This window comes from Ornithorhynchus anatinus, chromosome X3 (genome assembly GCF_004115215.2).
Source record: "Ornithorhynchus anatinus isolate Pmale09 chromosome X3, mOrnAna1.pri.v4, whole genome shotgun sequence".
NCBI lineage: Eukaryota > Metazoa > Chordata > Mammalia > Monotremata > Ornithorhynchidae > Ornithorhynchus > Ornithorhynchus anatinus.
In genome coordinates, this window is record NC_041751.1 from 24705391 (window position 1) to 24719653 (window position 14263).

The 14263-nt window shown below is 44.2% G+C and overlaps 1 protein-coding gene across 1 annotated transcript in view; it reads left to right on the top strand.

Annotated features, from left to right (window-relative positions):
• Positions 1 to 14263, top strand: part of SNX30 (sorting nexin family member 30) — a 118655-nt gene that overhangs the window by 79841 nt on the left and 24551 nt on the right. The window lies entirely within an intron of this gene.

Sequence of the window (14263 nt, forward strand, 5' to 3'; positions counted from 1 at the left end):
GTACACACACACACACTGTGCAGTACACCCAGTTCTACAGCTTAGGGTTGCATTCTCACAGAATCCTGTGCTAAGGAAAACTCACATTGTAGTATTCAGTGTCCAATGCTGTACACAATCTTTTTCTTGTGATGCCTGATCACACTGTATCTAGGCAAGCTCACATTGTTGGCAGGATGTTCTCTAATTGTATCATTGCGTTCTAGCCAAACATATAGTGAAAGCATCTGTTCTGGCAGAATGGAGTGAATTGTGGCTTAAACGATTTCTTATGAGATCCTACAAAATATACTTAGATGTTAAGTCTTCATAAAGTTATTAATATGGGTATTTAAATCTTGGATTTTATGATCATTAAGGTTATTAATCCTTGAATATATCTTATAGAAAGAGTACCTTAATGTTGGAGAGTCTAGTTCTTAGGGTTAGACTTACGGGTGCAATATCAGTGAATAGACATTTTTATGTTTTGTCTTAGTGAATGGGTGTTTTAGAACTTATTTTAAAAATCGCATTTCAGGGAGGTTGGTTGGAGTTATTGATACCTTGATTGAGACTAAAAGTGATCCGTGGAGCTACAGACTTGCCTAAGTGTTAAACTGAAACTCCGACATTACAAGTAATCTTGTTGTTTTTTCCCACCACTCCATTACATGGAACATGGGTTTCTTGTTGAACAGACAAAACATGGAGATGTATTAATCAAGTTAATCATGCTGGCAGAGTGGAGATTCAGCATGGTTGTTTCTGGCTCAGTGTATCGAAACTGCAAGCTTTTGGCATGGGAGCAGTAGGGACTCTGAAATACAAGCTGGTTGCATGCAGAGTATGAAAACTTTACAGGCGTGAGTTGAAACTAACCCAATTAGAAAATGATAGCTAATACAACACTCCCTCTCAGAAACAACTCATAATCAAATAAGCTATGATCTCTCTCGAATGACAGGGCAGAGGTGTATGGGGCACGTCTACTATGTTAAGGAGTTATCTTGGGCACATTTTATGAGGATTAATGATGGCTGGAGGACAGCAAACAGATGAAAAATGTTAGTAATGTGAAGACCTGTGATTTCTAAGTAGTCTTGGCTTCCCCCCCCGCACCCCCCAGTTTGTCTCACCTGATTACTAAAGGTTCATACTCATATTTGGAAGAAAAATCTTACAAAAAATACTGATGTGGCATGCAAATGTGCGGTGGCTTATAAGGGGAGGGGAGAAAAGCCTGTCAAGTGGAGTAAAATATGCTTTATTGGTTATTGACTTGTTATTGAGTAGAGTAAGCCTTGGTCTTGGTTCAGTGATTCACTAATTGTGTGGTGTTGCAGTAACAGTATTTTATCACCATATACCTCCCCTCCCCTCAGTTCACCATAAGGATGAGGATTCCTTATTCTTATTTGTCGAACTGATTTAGTGATTGGGAACATTTGAGCAAAGGGTGCTTGGTCGGTTCAGTCTACTGTAATGTGTGTGAGATACTGTGCAATAAGTCAGTGTTATTAAGCACTTACCAGGTGCAGGGCACTATAGTAAGCATTTCAGAAAATACAGTTGTGCAGGGCACTATCCTAAGCATTTCAGAAAATACAATAGATAGACCTGGTAGACATGATTCCCTGCCCTCAAGGACCTTTCAATCTAGTAGAAGCTTATATTAAGAAATGCTAAGGAAATGGTTCAGACTTGACCGCAGGCCCGTAAATTAAGTTCTTTACTATTCAGATATATGTTTGACTTTTTTTTTTCCTTTGTGGTGTAGGAGAGAGTTGCAGATTTGGCTGTTTTCCTTACCTTCTCTTTGTGTTTTTATTTATTATTTTTGGCTTGTTTTTGAAGCGATTGGTGCCTAAGATACATTGGCTGTCCTCAGGTGTCCTAGGAAAAGAATGCATTTTATTTGTGAAAATAATTCTAAATAATCCCCAAACAACTACATTAGAGGTAAATTTTGAAGTTACTTTCTTAATGGACCCTCTGTTAAGGAGAACCTAAGCTGTAGTTTGCCTTGGCTGGTGCTACACATATGAACACAACTGTTTCTTCTGATATCACATGCCTACTGGGCTAGATATTGCAATTGTGTTGTCAGAAGAATGTTCCCTAATGGCGACTTATTCCAAACTAAAAACATACCTTATGCGTGGCATAGTGGATAGAGCACGAGCTTGGGAGTCAGAAGGTCATTGGTTCTAATCCCGGCTCTGCCACTCGTCTGCTGTGTGACCTTGGGTGAGTCACTTCACTTCTCTGTGCCTCAGTTCACTCATCTGTAAAATGGGGATTGAGACTGTGAGCCCCATGTGGGATGGGGACTGTGTCCAACCCAATTTGCTTGTATCCACCCCAGCACTTAGAACGGTGCCTGGCACATAGGAAATGCTTAACAAGTACCATTATTATTATTACGAAAGAAATGGGTGTGTTTAAAGACATTGGCATCTTAGCTTACTATTCTTTTTTGAAATTTCACTTACTCATTTTTTGGATCCACAAATATCATTACCTGTGCAAGTTTTCATCTCCCATTAGAATTCAGCTGGTGAATTCTTTCAGCATTACTGTACTAAGAAAACTCATGTTAAATCTCCAGAGCAGGGAAAACCCTGTTGTGTAGGCAGTACCAAAATATTAAAGGCAGACCCACATGAAATCAAAAGATCTACTCATGACCAGGAACTTAAAATGATGGAATCTAGAAACAATACTAATTTGGGCTTAAGCTGCTACTTGCTGAAAGACCTCTTACAGAGGAATGGGATGCACCTTTGTTTGGCGAGGTCTCCCCGCTGCAGACCACAACTGAGGAATTGGCTTCAAAATCAGAAAATCACTAGTTCTGGGCTCTCCAAATCTGCCTGGAGGGAAAAATAATTGCCTGGCAGAATGCCTGCACTGGTACCAAAGTGTTTTGCCACCATGATGAGCACATATGCCCCTCCAATGACAAAGAGCGATGAAGACAAAGAATGCCAATACAAGGCTTTAGAGCAACTCACTGCCGGAGCATCAACATCTGCCAAGCTGACTTTAACGGGAGATTTCAATGCTCAAGTTGGTAGCGAAGTCCAAACCTGGATGAAAGTCTGCAGACCATATGGGATTGGCAAACTAAGCAGCAGTGGTCTACTTTTCCTCTGGGAATGCATCAGACACCATCTCCTGATCCCCAACACCATCCTCTGCTTGCCAAAAAAAAAAAAAAAAAAGAAAACATCCGGTATGCACCCACAATCTAAACAGTGGCATCTCATTCACGTTGTTATAGTGTGGCAGAAGGACCTTAAGGATGGTACGGATGACTCAAGCCGTGTGTGGTTTCTGTGGAGGAGGTGAAGGGAACCTTGTTTCCACAGAAGCCTCCTTTCCTGCTTTAAGCCAGTAGAAGGACATGGAGACTGAAAGAAAAAGATGTACCCACAGTATCCGCACCCTTGCAAAAAACAAAGTAAGGCTACCTCCCAAATCCCCACCCAACAGTGTCCTTATGTATTTTGGACCTTTTCTGCCTTAGGCTCCCAGAGGCAAGCACACACCTGTTAGCTCCCTTATGATTTGATTCCTGCTTGTCTCCAGATTGCTAGGGGTTGTCTCTAGGAATTTATCCATTCCTCTTTGGATTGAGAGACTCTTCTCCCAAATCCAGACTTTAGCCCTTAGGACTGAAATCCAGACCCCTGGTAAGGATTTAATATCCTTAAAGGCCACCCCTGGCCTTCCTACAGCCTGAATTTTGAGGTAAACCAGCAACTAATTCTACTTGCTCTAGAATTGTCAGGGGAAGCACCCACTCTCTACCTCTGAGGACCTCACCGTTCTCCAGAGCTTTCCCGGTTCTGTAGGAGCAGGTGTCCTTGGACTACCCAGGAATCTGAGATCATTAAGACTCTCCTTTCCAGTCCTAATTTGATGCATCTCAGCTGATGGGGATTTAACTTTGCCAGAAAAATGGTCACTACTCTTCCACCTTAGTAACAGGATTTTTTAGTTCGAAAGCCTCCCTAAGTGGGAAGTTTGGCTGAGGAACCTATTCCCTGGTTTGGTGGTTGAGGAGAATTAGGAACTCTCTGGGAAAGACCCCTGCCAAAAAATACTCCTGGAAAATTCTCCTGGTGGAGTGGGAAAAGAAAATTTGATTATTATTGAAAGAATTAGTCCATTTATAGGTTTGAACATCAATGCTACTTTCAGCTTGATCCCTAACATTACAGCTGTATGTCTCCCATACCCTTGTGTTTGTGTGCTACCTTTTGCTCCTGGGTCTTGTCTGATTATCAGAGGAATGTACAACTTTTTTTCTGGTCAGTGGTTTGTATCTAGTTCCCAGTGTGTGCCTGGCTTCTTGACTGAACAGCCTTAGATAGTTTCTTTGAAATGTATGACTCTCCACCAGTATTTGATATAAATACTTCTATCTGCCACCCTTTGGCTTCACCTTTTGAGCTATCTTCCTTAATTGCAATCTATCAATTTTATTCCAGCGTTATTCCTAACAGTTAGGCTCTTGGAGAGCGAAGACTCTCACAAGGAGCTCCACAGCAACGGTTCAGCAGCCCTGTTGGAAAATGGAATCCCAAGCACAATCGTCGACGTAAACAACAAATGGGCGTTTCTCTGCGAAACTCTGTCCCTGGCAGCTATCAAGACATTGGGCATAGAGACCGGCATGCCTGCAGTTTGTCCAAACCCAAACCGTGGGTGCCCTCACTAAAGTTGCAGGTCGAGTTGGATAATTAGTAGTAGGATGCAGATACGGGTCGGGTGAGGGTAAAGTCTGCTGGCGCTGCGTTGAATGAATCCATGAGTAGCCGCGGCCACCGACAGGATGCTGGGGGTAAGTCATGGCTGGGACTGGGCAACTGCCCATCCTGAGGCCTCCCCACCCCTTCCCCTTTTTCTTTCCCCTCTCCCCTCCTGGCTTGGGCCTGAGGGGGGAGGGTGGCAGGAAAGTTGCCCGTGGACCAGCATAAAGAATGGGTGGAGAGCAACTAGATGGCAGGAGAGATCTGTAATATCCAAGTTTGACTGACCCGTGGGCAAAACCACGGGTCAGACCGGGTAAGTAATTTTTTTTTTAAATGGACTATGTTGTGGGTGGGGGTTGGGAGGCTATGGATACTAGATCTAGTACCCGTGTAGGTCCCTACTTGGGCATGGATAGTCAAGACCGCCGAGACCGATTCAATGAAAACGATTGATTTTAAAAAGACTACTTGCCACAAGACAAACATAGCATCAACAAAGACCTTGCAGTACTTCCTGATGAGAGGGGATTGTGATGTGCAATCGAGTTTAGAGACATGAGCTACAAGTAGTGGGGTGCCAGAGCTGAAGAGATCCAAGGCTACTACCCAACCAGGGAATTCTATTCATCACTCTTCAGAGGCGCTGTCGTAGTGTACATGCAGAACTGCTTTAGTAAAGATGGTTCCTTGACCCAGACCAGATCGTGAGGAGATGGTACCAACGCGTCAGTGGTCTCGTAAATTCACTTTTGAAGATGAGGCCCTGCAAAACAGAGAACACCTGCCAACGTGTGGAGACATGGGATTCTGCCCCAACTCTTGAGGAAATTTCCAGCAGTCAGCGACGAAGCACTCACACAAGCTTTTCCTCAAGATATGGAATACTGAGGTGATGCCACCTTAATCACCTCTTCAAGAAGAAGAATTAAAGCTCAGACTGTGGTAATTATTGTAGCATCTCATTAGTCTACATTGCTGGCAATGACCCTAGCCAGAGTGCTTCTAGACCAGCCAGTTGGAAAAAAAAAAAATCACTGACCGCACAATCCCGGAACCTCAGTGTGGTTTTCTATCCTAGCCTGACGCGGCCGACACTTCCTTTTGAAGTATATCCGATATAGGTGAAGTGTGGGCTTCAGTCCTCTATCCTGCATAGACTGTAAGAAAACATTTGGCATAATCAGTAGATCCGGATTCTGGAAATACATTTTGTAAATTTGACTGCCCAGAGAAGCAGTGTGGTGTAGTGGATAAAGCATAAGCCTGGGAGTCGGAAAATCTTGGGTTCTAATCCTGACTTTGCCATTTGCCTGCTGTGTGACCTTGGGCAAGTCATTTTCCTTCTCTGTGCTTCGGTTACCACATCTGTAAAATGGGGATTGAGACTGAGAGCCCCACGTGGGACAGCGACCGTGTTCAACCCGATTTGCTTGTATCCACCCCAGTGCTTAGGACAGTGCCTGGCACATAGTAAGTGCTTAGCAAATACACAATTACTATTATTAAGTTAATCAGGATTCTGTGAGAGCTCCCTATTGGCATGCCTGGGTGGGCATGTAAGAAGGGGGGCACTTCGGAAGACCCATTTGCCGTAGCCAAGGGGGGTAAAACGGGGCTTTGTAGTATTCAGCCAAGTCCACACAGCTCTGCCGGAGGACCAGGCTTTAGACTATACTCCTGCTCCTCTGGTAGATTCTTCCAACTCAACAGGCTTCAACCATCATACAAAAGTTTAGAGAGAGTTATTCAAGAACTTTTTTCTATATGCGGATCACTGCACCATAGAGGCAGACACCCAAGAAGACTTGCAAATCCACTGTAAAGCACTTTGCCAAGTCTGAAGAAAACCAAAGCAAATTATCAGTCCTCAAGCAACCAAAGATCTTCACTGGCAACATGGAAAAGCATGCATTATAGACTGCTTTTACCTAGGCAGCACAGTATCTGCCAGTGCAACGATAGACAAAGAAGTAGAAAACTGAATGAGGAGAGAAGCAGCATGGCTTAGCGTCAAGAGCACAGGCCTGGGAGTCAGAATAACTGGCTTTCTAAATCCGGCTCTGCCTGTTGCTTGCTATGTGACCTTAGGCAAGTCACTTAACTGCTCTGTGCCTCAGTTTCCTCAACTGTAAAATGAGGATTAAATCCTACTCCCTCCTACTTAGGCTGTGAGCCCCATGTGGAACAGGGACTGTGTGCAACCTGATAAGCTTGTATTTAGAACCTTGCTTATAGTAAGTACTTAAATGCCGTAAAACAAAGCAAACAAAACAAGAGTACCAAGATCATCTTTGGCAGATGGTCAGATAGAGTAGGGGCAGGATTCAGACCAAATTTAAGGGCTACAGAGCTGTAGTGCTGTCCAGCCTTCTCTATGTCTATGAGAACTGGATACTTTCCCCCTCCCCCTAGATGGCAGCTTAATCAGTCACAGGTCAAGCTCACAAACCAGAATATCTTGGAACAAACTGAGTCTACTAGCATTGAGGTTATGCTACCTCAACCCACCTTTGCTGGGTAGGACCTGATAGGACAGCAAATGACAGTAGGATACCCAAACTACTGTTATATTGGGAGCTAGAAAAGGGACAGGGGAAATGATTTTAAGGACACGGTAAAGTGAAGCCTCAGAAAATGGCATGGCTGCTGAAAACTGGGAGACAATGCACCCAATAGACCAACATACACACTGCAATCAAGAAAGGCTTGTCTCTGAGCGGAAATTCCTAGAGGATCATGAGACAAGATGCAAAAGTTAAAATAATACCGTGCTCTGCAAACAAGAAGCGTGACGGAACAGTTTCTCTGCCGCAGTGCCTGAAACTGAGGGTACCATATTGGCCTTTTTCATCCACATTCCCACCCATAGGTGATCTTCACCATCCATGGTATCATTTTCAAGTCATCTGTGTGTATGTGTAACACTTTCTATTGGAAATTACTTAATCGAGCAAGCCACAGGATTACTCGATAGGATTTGTTAGCATTTATGTCCTCTTATCACAGACAGCGTTAGGGTTCATTAGGTCTTCTGAACATTGTCTTCTGAACATTAGGCCTTCTTGGAGAAGCAGCGTGGCTTAGTGGAAAGAGCACGGGCTTTGGAGTCAGGGCTCATGAGTTCGAATCCCAGCTCTGCCACTTGTTGGCTGTGTGACTGTGGGCAAGTCACTTAACTTCTCTGTGCCTCAGTTCCCTCATCTGTAAAATGGGGATTAAGACTGTGAGCCCCACATGGGACAACCTGATTCCCCTATGTCTACCCCAGCGCTTAGAACAGTGCTCGGCACATAGTAAGCGCTTAACAAATACCAACATTATTATTATTATTATTATTAACAAAGGTATTAGTAAATTTCTCTAATTAGGTTTGGACATATTATTGCTTCAGGGATTGCAGTTTGGGCTTCAGAACCATTCTTCTCAGATAGTCACCATCCTGCAGAGTCTGTTTTCCTTGTCTTCCCTGCTCTCCCCCCAGCTTCAACTTTTTATCACTTGAGTTGTTTTAAAATCCTTGATGTTAACAGTATGCTTAAACTGAAGAGGCTGAACTGTCTCTCATGGTCCTGAGCAGATGGCATAGTGGATTGAGCACAGGCCTGGGAGTCAGAAGGTCATGGGTTCAAATGCTGGCTTTGCCACTTGTCTGCTGTGTGGCCTTGGGCAAGTCACTTAACTTCCCTGTGCCTCAGTTATCTCATCTGGAAAACGGTGATTAAGACTGTGAGCTCTGCGTGGGACAGGGACTGTGTCCAATCCGATTTGCTTGTATCTACCCCAGTGCTTAGTACCGTGCCTGGCATATAGGAAGGGTTTAACAAATACCAGTTGTTATTATCCTCTTCCCTTCTACCTGCCACAAGCTCGCCGTGGGTAGGGAATGTGTCTGCTATCTCTGTAGTGTTCTTTCCCAAGCGCTTAGTGCAATCCTTCTGCACATAGTAAGTGCTCAGTAAATACCATCGACTGATTTAGGGCAAAAGGCTAGAAAAGGTTCTTTACTATCTGTACCTATGTTCAGCATGCAAGGAATTGTTTTTCAGACAGTATTCATTTCAGGATCATTCCTCACCCCCAGTAACATCATCTTGGAGCATCAAGACCAGATATAGATCTTGTCATTGTTGTCTTATGCTGTCGAGTCATATCTGACCCATAGCGATGCCATGGACACATCTCTCCCAGAACGCCCCACCTCCATCTGCAGTCGTTCTGGTAGTATAGCCATAGAGTTTACATGGTAACAATACAGAAGTGGTTTACCATTGCCTCCTTTCGTGTAGTAAACGAGTCTCTTCCCTCGACTCTGTCCCGTGCCGCTGCTGCCCAGCACAGGTGAGTTTTGACTTGTAGCGGATTGCCACTTGCTAGCCACTGCCCAAGCTAGGAACGGAATGGGTAGGCCTCTGCTTGACTCTCCCTCCCGTAGCTGAGACTGGTAGAGGACTGGAAATTCTCCAGGTGCCACCCTGAGATATAGGTCTAGAGATATGAAAATCTTGAAACAAATTCTGTTGCACTGCATCAGCAGCAACATTTATCAAATGCCTACTGTGTGCAGAGCTCTATATTAGGTGCTTGGGAACATAACTTCTCACTCTAGACTTCAAGGCTCTCCATCACCTTGCCCCCTCCTACCTCTCCTCCCTTCTCTCTTTCTACTGCCCACCCCGTAGGCTCCGCTCCTCAGCTGCCCACCTCCTCACCGTCCCCTGTTCTCGCCTATCCCACTGTCGACCCCTGGCCCACGTCCTCCCGCTGTCCTGGAATGCCCTCCTTCCTCACCTCCGCCAAACTAATTCTCTTCCCCTCTTCAAAGCCCTACTGAGAGCTCACCTCCTCCAGGAGACCTTCCCAGACTGAGCTTTCCCTATTCCCTCTGCTCCCTCTGCTGCCTCTCTGCCCTCCCCCTTCACCTCCCCTCAGCCAAGCCCCCTTTTTCCCCCCTTTCCCTCTGCTCCTCCCCTTCTTCCTTCCCCTCCCCTCACCACTGTGCTCGTCCACTCATTTGTATATATTTTTATTACCCTATTTATTTTGTTAATGAGATGTACATCCCCTTGATTCTATTTATTGCTATTGTTTTTGCCTGTCTGTCTACCCCGATTAGACTGTAAGCCCGTCAATGGGAAGGGATTGTCTCTCTCTGTTGCCGAATTGTACATTCCAAGCACTTAGTACAGTGCTCTGCACATAACGCTCAATAAATACTATTGAATGAATGAATATGATTCAGTAAATATGTGGCTGCTGGCCTTGTAATGGAGACAGGAGGACATAAATTGACAAATGGGTAAAAGAATAAGAGCATCAACACAAAGATAAAGATTGCCAAATAAATAGATATTTGCTTCATATATATCTATTTATTTGATTATCTTTATATATACACATGCATACATGCACAGCGGGTGACATGACCAGGAAAAGTAGGAGTTGAGTCATAGGTACTAGAAGTAGTCTTTGGGTTGCCAGCAGAGAACAACTAAATTGGAAACTGGCTGCATTTTTATCAGTCATTCAGCTCTACTTCCATACCAGCTGCTCCATCTGGATGTGTGAATACCACTGCCTCCCTTGTAGTGAGAATTTAGGCTGTCTTCCATTGTGAGGAAGATTCCCAAGGAATATGAGGCAAAATTAAGAGCAAATTTAAAAACTGCTCCAAAATTTCAATTCAAATGCTTAAACCATTTAGCTTTTTGAGTTAAATTGCCTCTTACAATCTAAAGTGCCTTTAAAAATTAGACTGTGTCTGGACACAAAATTGTCAAGTTCCCAACCATGTGCAAACTGTTTGAGCTCCTTGAGGGTGGGGACTTGTGTCGTATGTTTCACTTGCCATTCCTCAGTACCAAGGTATGGTACATTGTACAAAGAGATCCCAAATGAATCCTGCTATCAGTACTACTGCTAAACTATTGTGTGATCAATCAATTGTATTTATTGAGCACTTACTGTGTGCAGAGCACTTTACTGAACGCTTGGGAGAGTAGAGAATAATATGCCCACAATGAACTTAGAATCTAGAGGGGGAAACAGACATTAATATATAGATAAATAACAGATATGTACATAAATGCTGTGGATCTAAGCGGGGGAGCTGAAAAAAGGGTGCAAATCCAAGTGCGATGTGATTTAAGTACAATTACCATAACTAAAACTGACTGAAATATCAGACAACATATTTTCTTTCTAAGTGTAGTGTTCACTGAATTTCGTCGATACCTTTTTCTTTCAGCCACTCTTCTCTTCTCCCATGGCCTTTCTGTGTGTTTACACTGAGGAAATACCCAACAATTAAACTCTGTGCTTCTCATATTTTTCTCTCAATTCTTCTTGCCCTCTTCTATTCTCTCATCCCCGTATTATTATTAATCTGAAATGTCTAGTGGATTCCCAGTTATAGCGTTTGTTTTTAAGGTAAGGTGAACTAGAGGGTTGGGCAAATAACCCTTTCCTTATTGCTAAGTCCTAAGGGGCTAGCTCATATAGAGCATTAGACACAAATTGTAAGGTAACTAGTTTCTCCCTCCCAGTTCATCCAGTGTTCTTGGGCTTTGCAAATGCAATGCTACTTAGTTTTGAAACAGAGCCAAATCACAAGCTCTGTATTTAGTAGTCAGGAGAGAGTTGGCTCTCCTAGTTTATTTTATCTGTATAGAAAGCAATTTTTGCAACACTTTAATTTCTGCTGCTCATTAGTCACGTGGAAAAAAACATTTGTAGTCTCGATGCATTTTGCTTATGTTGTAAAGCATTTTTGAAGAGTCTTGTAACATTTTTGCAATCTCTTCAAGTGGAGGTGTTGTAATGGCAGGATAATGTTTGCTTTTAAACAATGAAGTGTGTATGTAGGGCAGAGAGAGTTGGGGGACCTGTCCTAATAAGATGACTTTTTAATGGTAGTTCTTTGGCAAGAAGCTTTAATCATTTTAAGCAATCATGATTTGAACAATTTAAAATGTTATTTTATAAGGCAACAAATAGACAAATACCTGTTTGCTAATTCTCTGGTATAAAAATCTGAGCTGTCAAGGTGTTTAAAAATAGGTGTATAACCCTCTTAAATTCAGTTATAGTGTGTTTAACATCACAGGGAGACAGATAACCAGTTAGGCTAAGCTTATTATCTTTCGGTTAAATGTTTTCCACACTTTAAAAAAAAGTGTTATTGGTCTTCGGGAAAGTAATTTCTAAAATGACTAGAAATAGAAGGTTCCTGTACTCAAAATGATTGAGTACTGCAGTTAGAACATTTGGTTGGAAAAATGATTTCTAGTTCTTCTCAAATGCTAGGGGGATATTTTTCAGCTCAAGGTAAGTGGCAACTTGAAAAGGAAATACTTCTGGTGGGAAGCTGTTGCTCTTTTCACCATTTTTATGAGTTAAAGGATCTAGAGAAGGATATTCTTTGGCCTGCAGGAATTGGATGGGCATGGGGGAGTTGGCAATGGGTGAGGAACCAAGTGATAAATAATATTTTAGGGCTGACTGTTAAGACCAGGCTATATGGGCATTTACTTATATGCTGGCCATGTTTTAATATTTTATGAATATTTAAGTGCTATCTTTGCAAGACTTTCAATGTTGATATTTGGTAGTAATGCGAATGTTTGGCAAGGATGAGTTTTAGCAGGTGAGGCACTGTTTCCTGGCTAGGAGGAGTAGCTCCAGGCACTGCACTAAACCGTCTGCCTCTGCCCCTGGTGATGTTAGTAGGCTAGAGCAGGTGGGAATGAGGGAGCGTGGAGAAGCCAGACAGGACTGTTGGTTAAGCAGGTTGAGAAGCAGAGAGTCAGAGGACCTGGGTTCTAATTCCGGTTCGCCACTTGTCCGCTTATAACCTCAGACAAGTCATTAACTTCTCTGTGCCTCTGTTGCACCCTTTGTAAAATGGGGATTAAGACTGTAAGCCCTGTGTGGGACAGGAACTGTGTCCAACCTGATTAACTTGTATCTATCGCAGTGCTTAGTACAATGCCTGGCACAAAGTAAGCACTTAACAAATACCATATTTTTTTAAAAAAAGAGTCAGAATGATTGGATAGCTAGCATTCTCTTTATATGTTCCTCCTATTGCAAGGTATTAAAAATTCATTCATTCATTCATTCAATAGTATTTATTGAGCACTTACTATGTGCAGAGCACTGTACTAAGCGCTTGGGATGAACAAGTCGGCAACAGATAGAGACAGTCCCTGCCGTTTGACGTGCTTACAGTCTAATCGGGGGAGACGGACAGACGAGAACAATGGCACTAAACAGCGTCAAGAGGAAGAACATCTCGTAAAAACAATGGCAACTAAATAGAATCAAGGCGATGTACAATTCATTAACAAAATAAATAGGGTAACGAAAATATATACAGTTGAGCGGACGAGTACAGTGCTGTGGGGATGGGAAGGGAGAAGTGGAGGAGCAGAGGGAAAAGGGGAAAATGAGGCTTTAGCTGCGGAGAGGTAAAGGGGGGATGGCAGAGGGAGTAGAGGGGGAAGAGGAGCTCAGTCTGGGAACGCCTCTTGGAGGAGGTGATTTTTAAGTAAGGTTTTGAAGAGGGAAAGAGAATCAGTTTGGCGGAGGTGAGGAGGGAGGGCGTTCCAGGACCGCGGGAGGACGTGACCCAGGGGTCGACGGCGGGATAGGCGAGACCGAGGGACGGTGAGGAGGTGGGCGGCAGAGGAGCGGAGCGTGCGGGGTGGGCGGTAGAAAGAGAGAAGGGAGGAGAGGTAGGAAGGGGCAAGGTGATGGAGAGCCTTGAAGCCTAGAGTGAGGAGTTTTTGTTTGGAGCGGAGGTCGATAGGCAACCACTGGAGTTGTTTAAGAAGGGGAGTGACATGCCCAGATCGTTTCTGCAGGAAGATGAGCCGGGCAGCGGAGTGAAGAATAGACCGGAGCAGGGCGAGAGAGGAGGAAGGGAGGTCGGAGAGAAGGCTGACACAGTAGTCTAGCCGGGATATAACGAGAGCCCGTAATAGTAAGGTAGCCGTTTGGGTGGAGAGGAAAGGGCGGATCTTGGCGATATTGTAGAGGTGAAACCGGCAGGTCTTGGTAACGGATAGGATGTGTGGGGTGAACGAGAGGGACGAGTCAAGGATGACACCGAGATTGCAGGCCTGCGGGACGGGAAGGATGGTCGTGCCATCCACGGTGATAGAGAAGTCTGGGAGAGGACCGGGTTTGGGAGGGAAGATGAGGAGCTCAGTCTTGCTCATGTTGAGTTTTAGGTGGCGGGCCGACATCCAGGTGGAGACGTCCCGGAGGCAGGAGGAGATGCGAGCCTGAAGGGAGGGGGAGAGGACAGGGGCGGAGATGTAGATCTGCGTGTCATCTGCGTAGAGATGGTAGTCAAAGCCGTGAGAGCGGATGAGTTCACCGAGGGAGTGAGTGTAAATGGAGAACAGAAGAGGGCCGAGAACTGACCCTTGAGGAACTCCAACAGTTAAAGGATGGGAGGGGGAGGAGGCTCCAGCGTAGGAGACCGAGAATGATCGGCCAGAGAGGTAAGAGGAGAACCA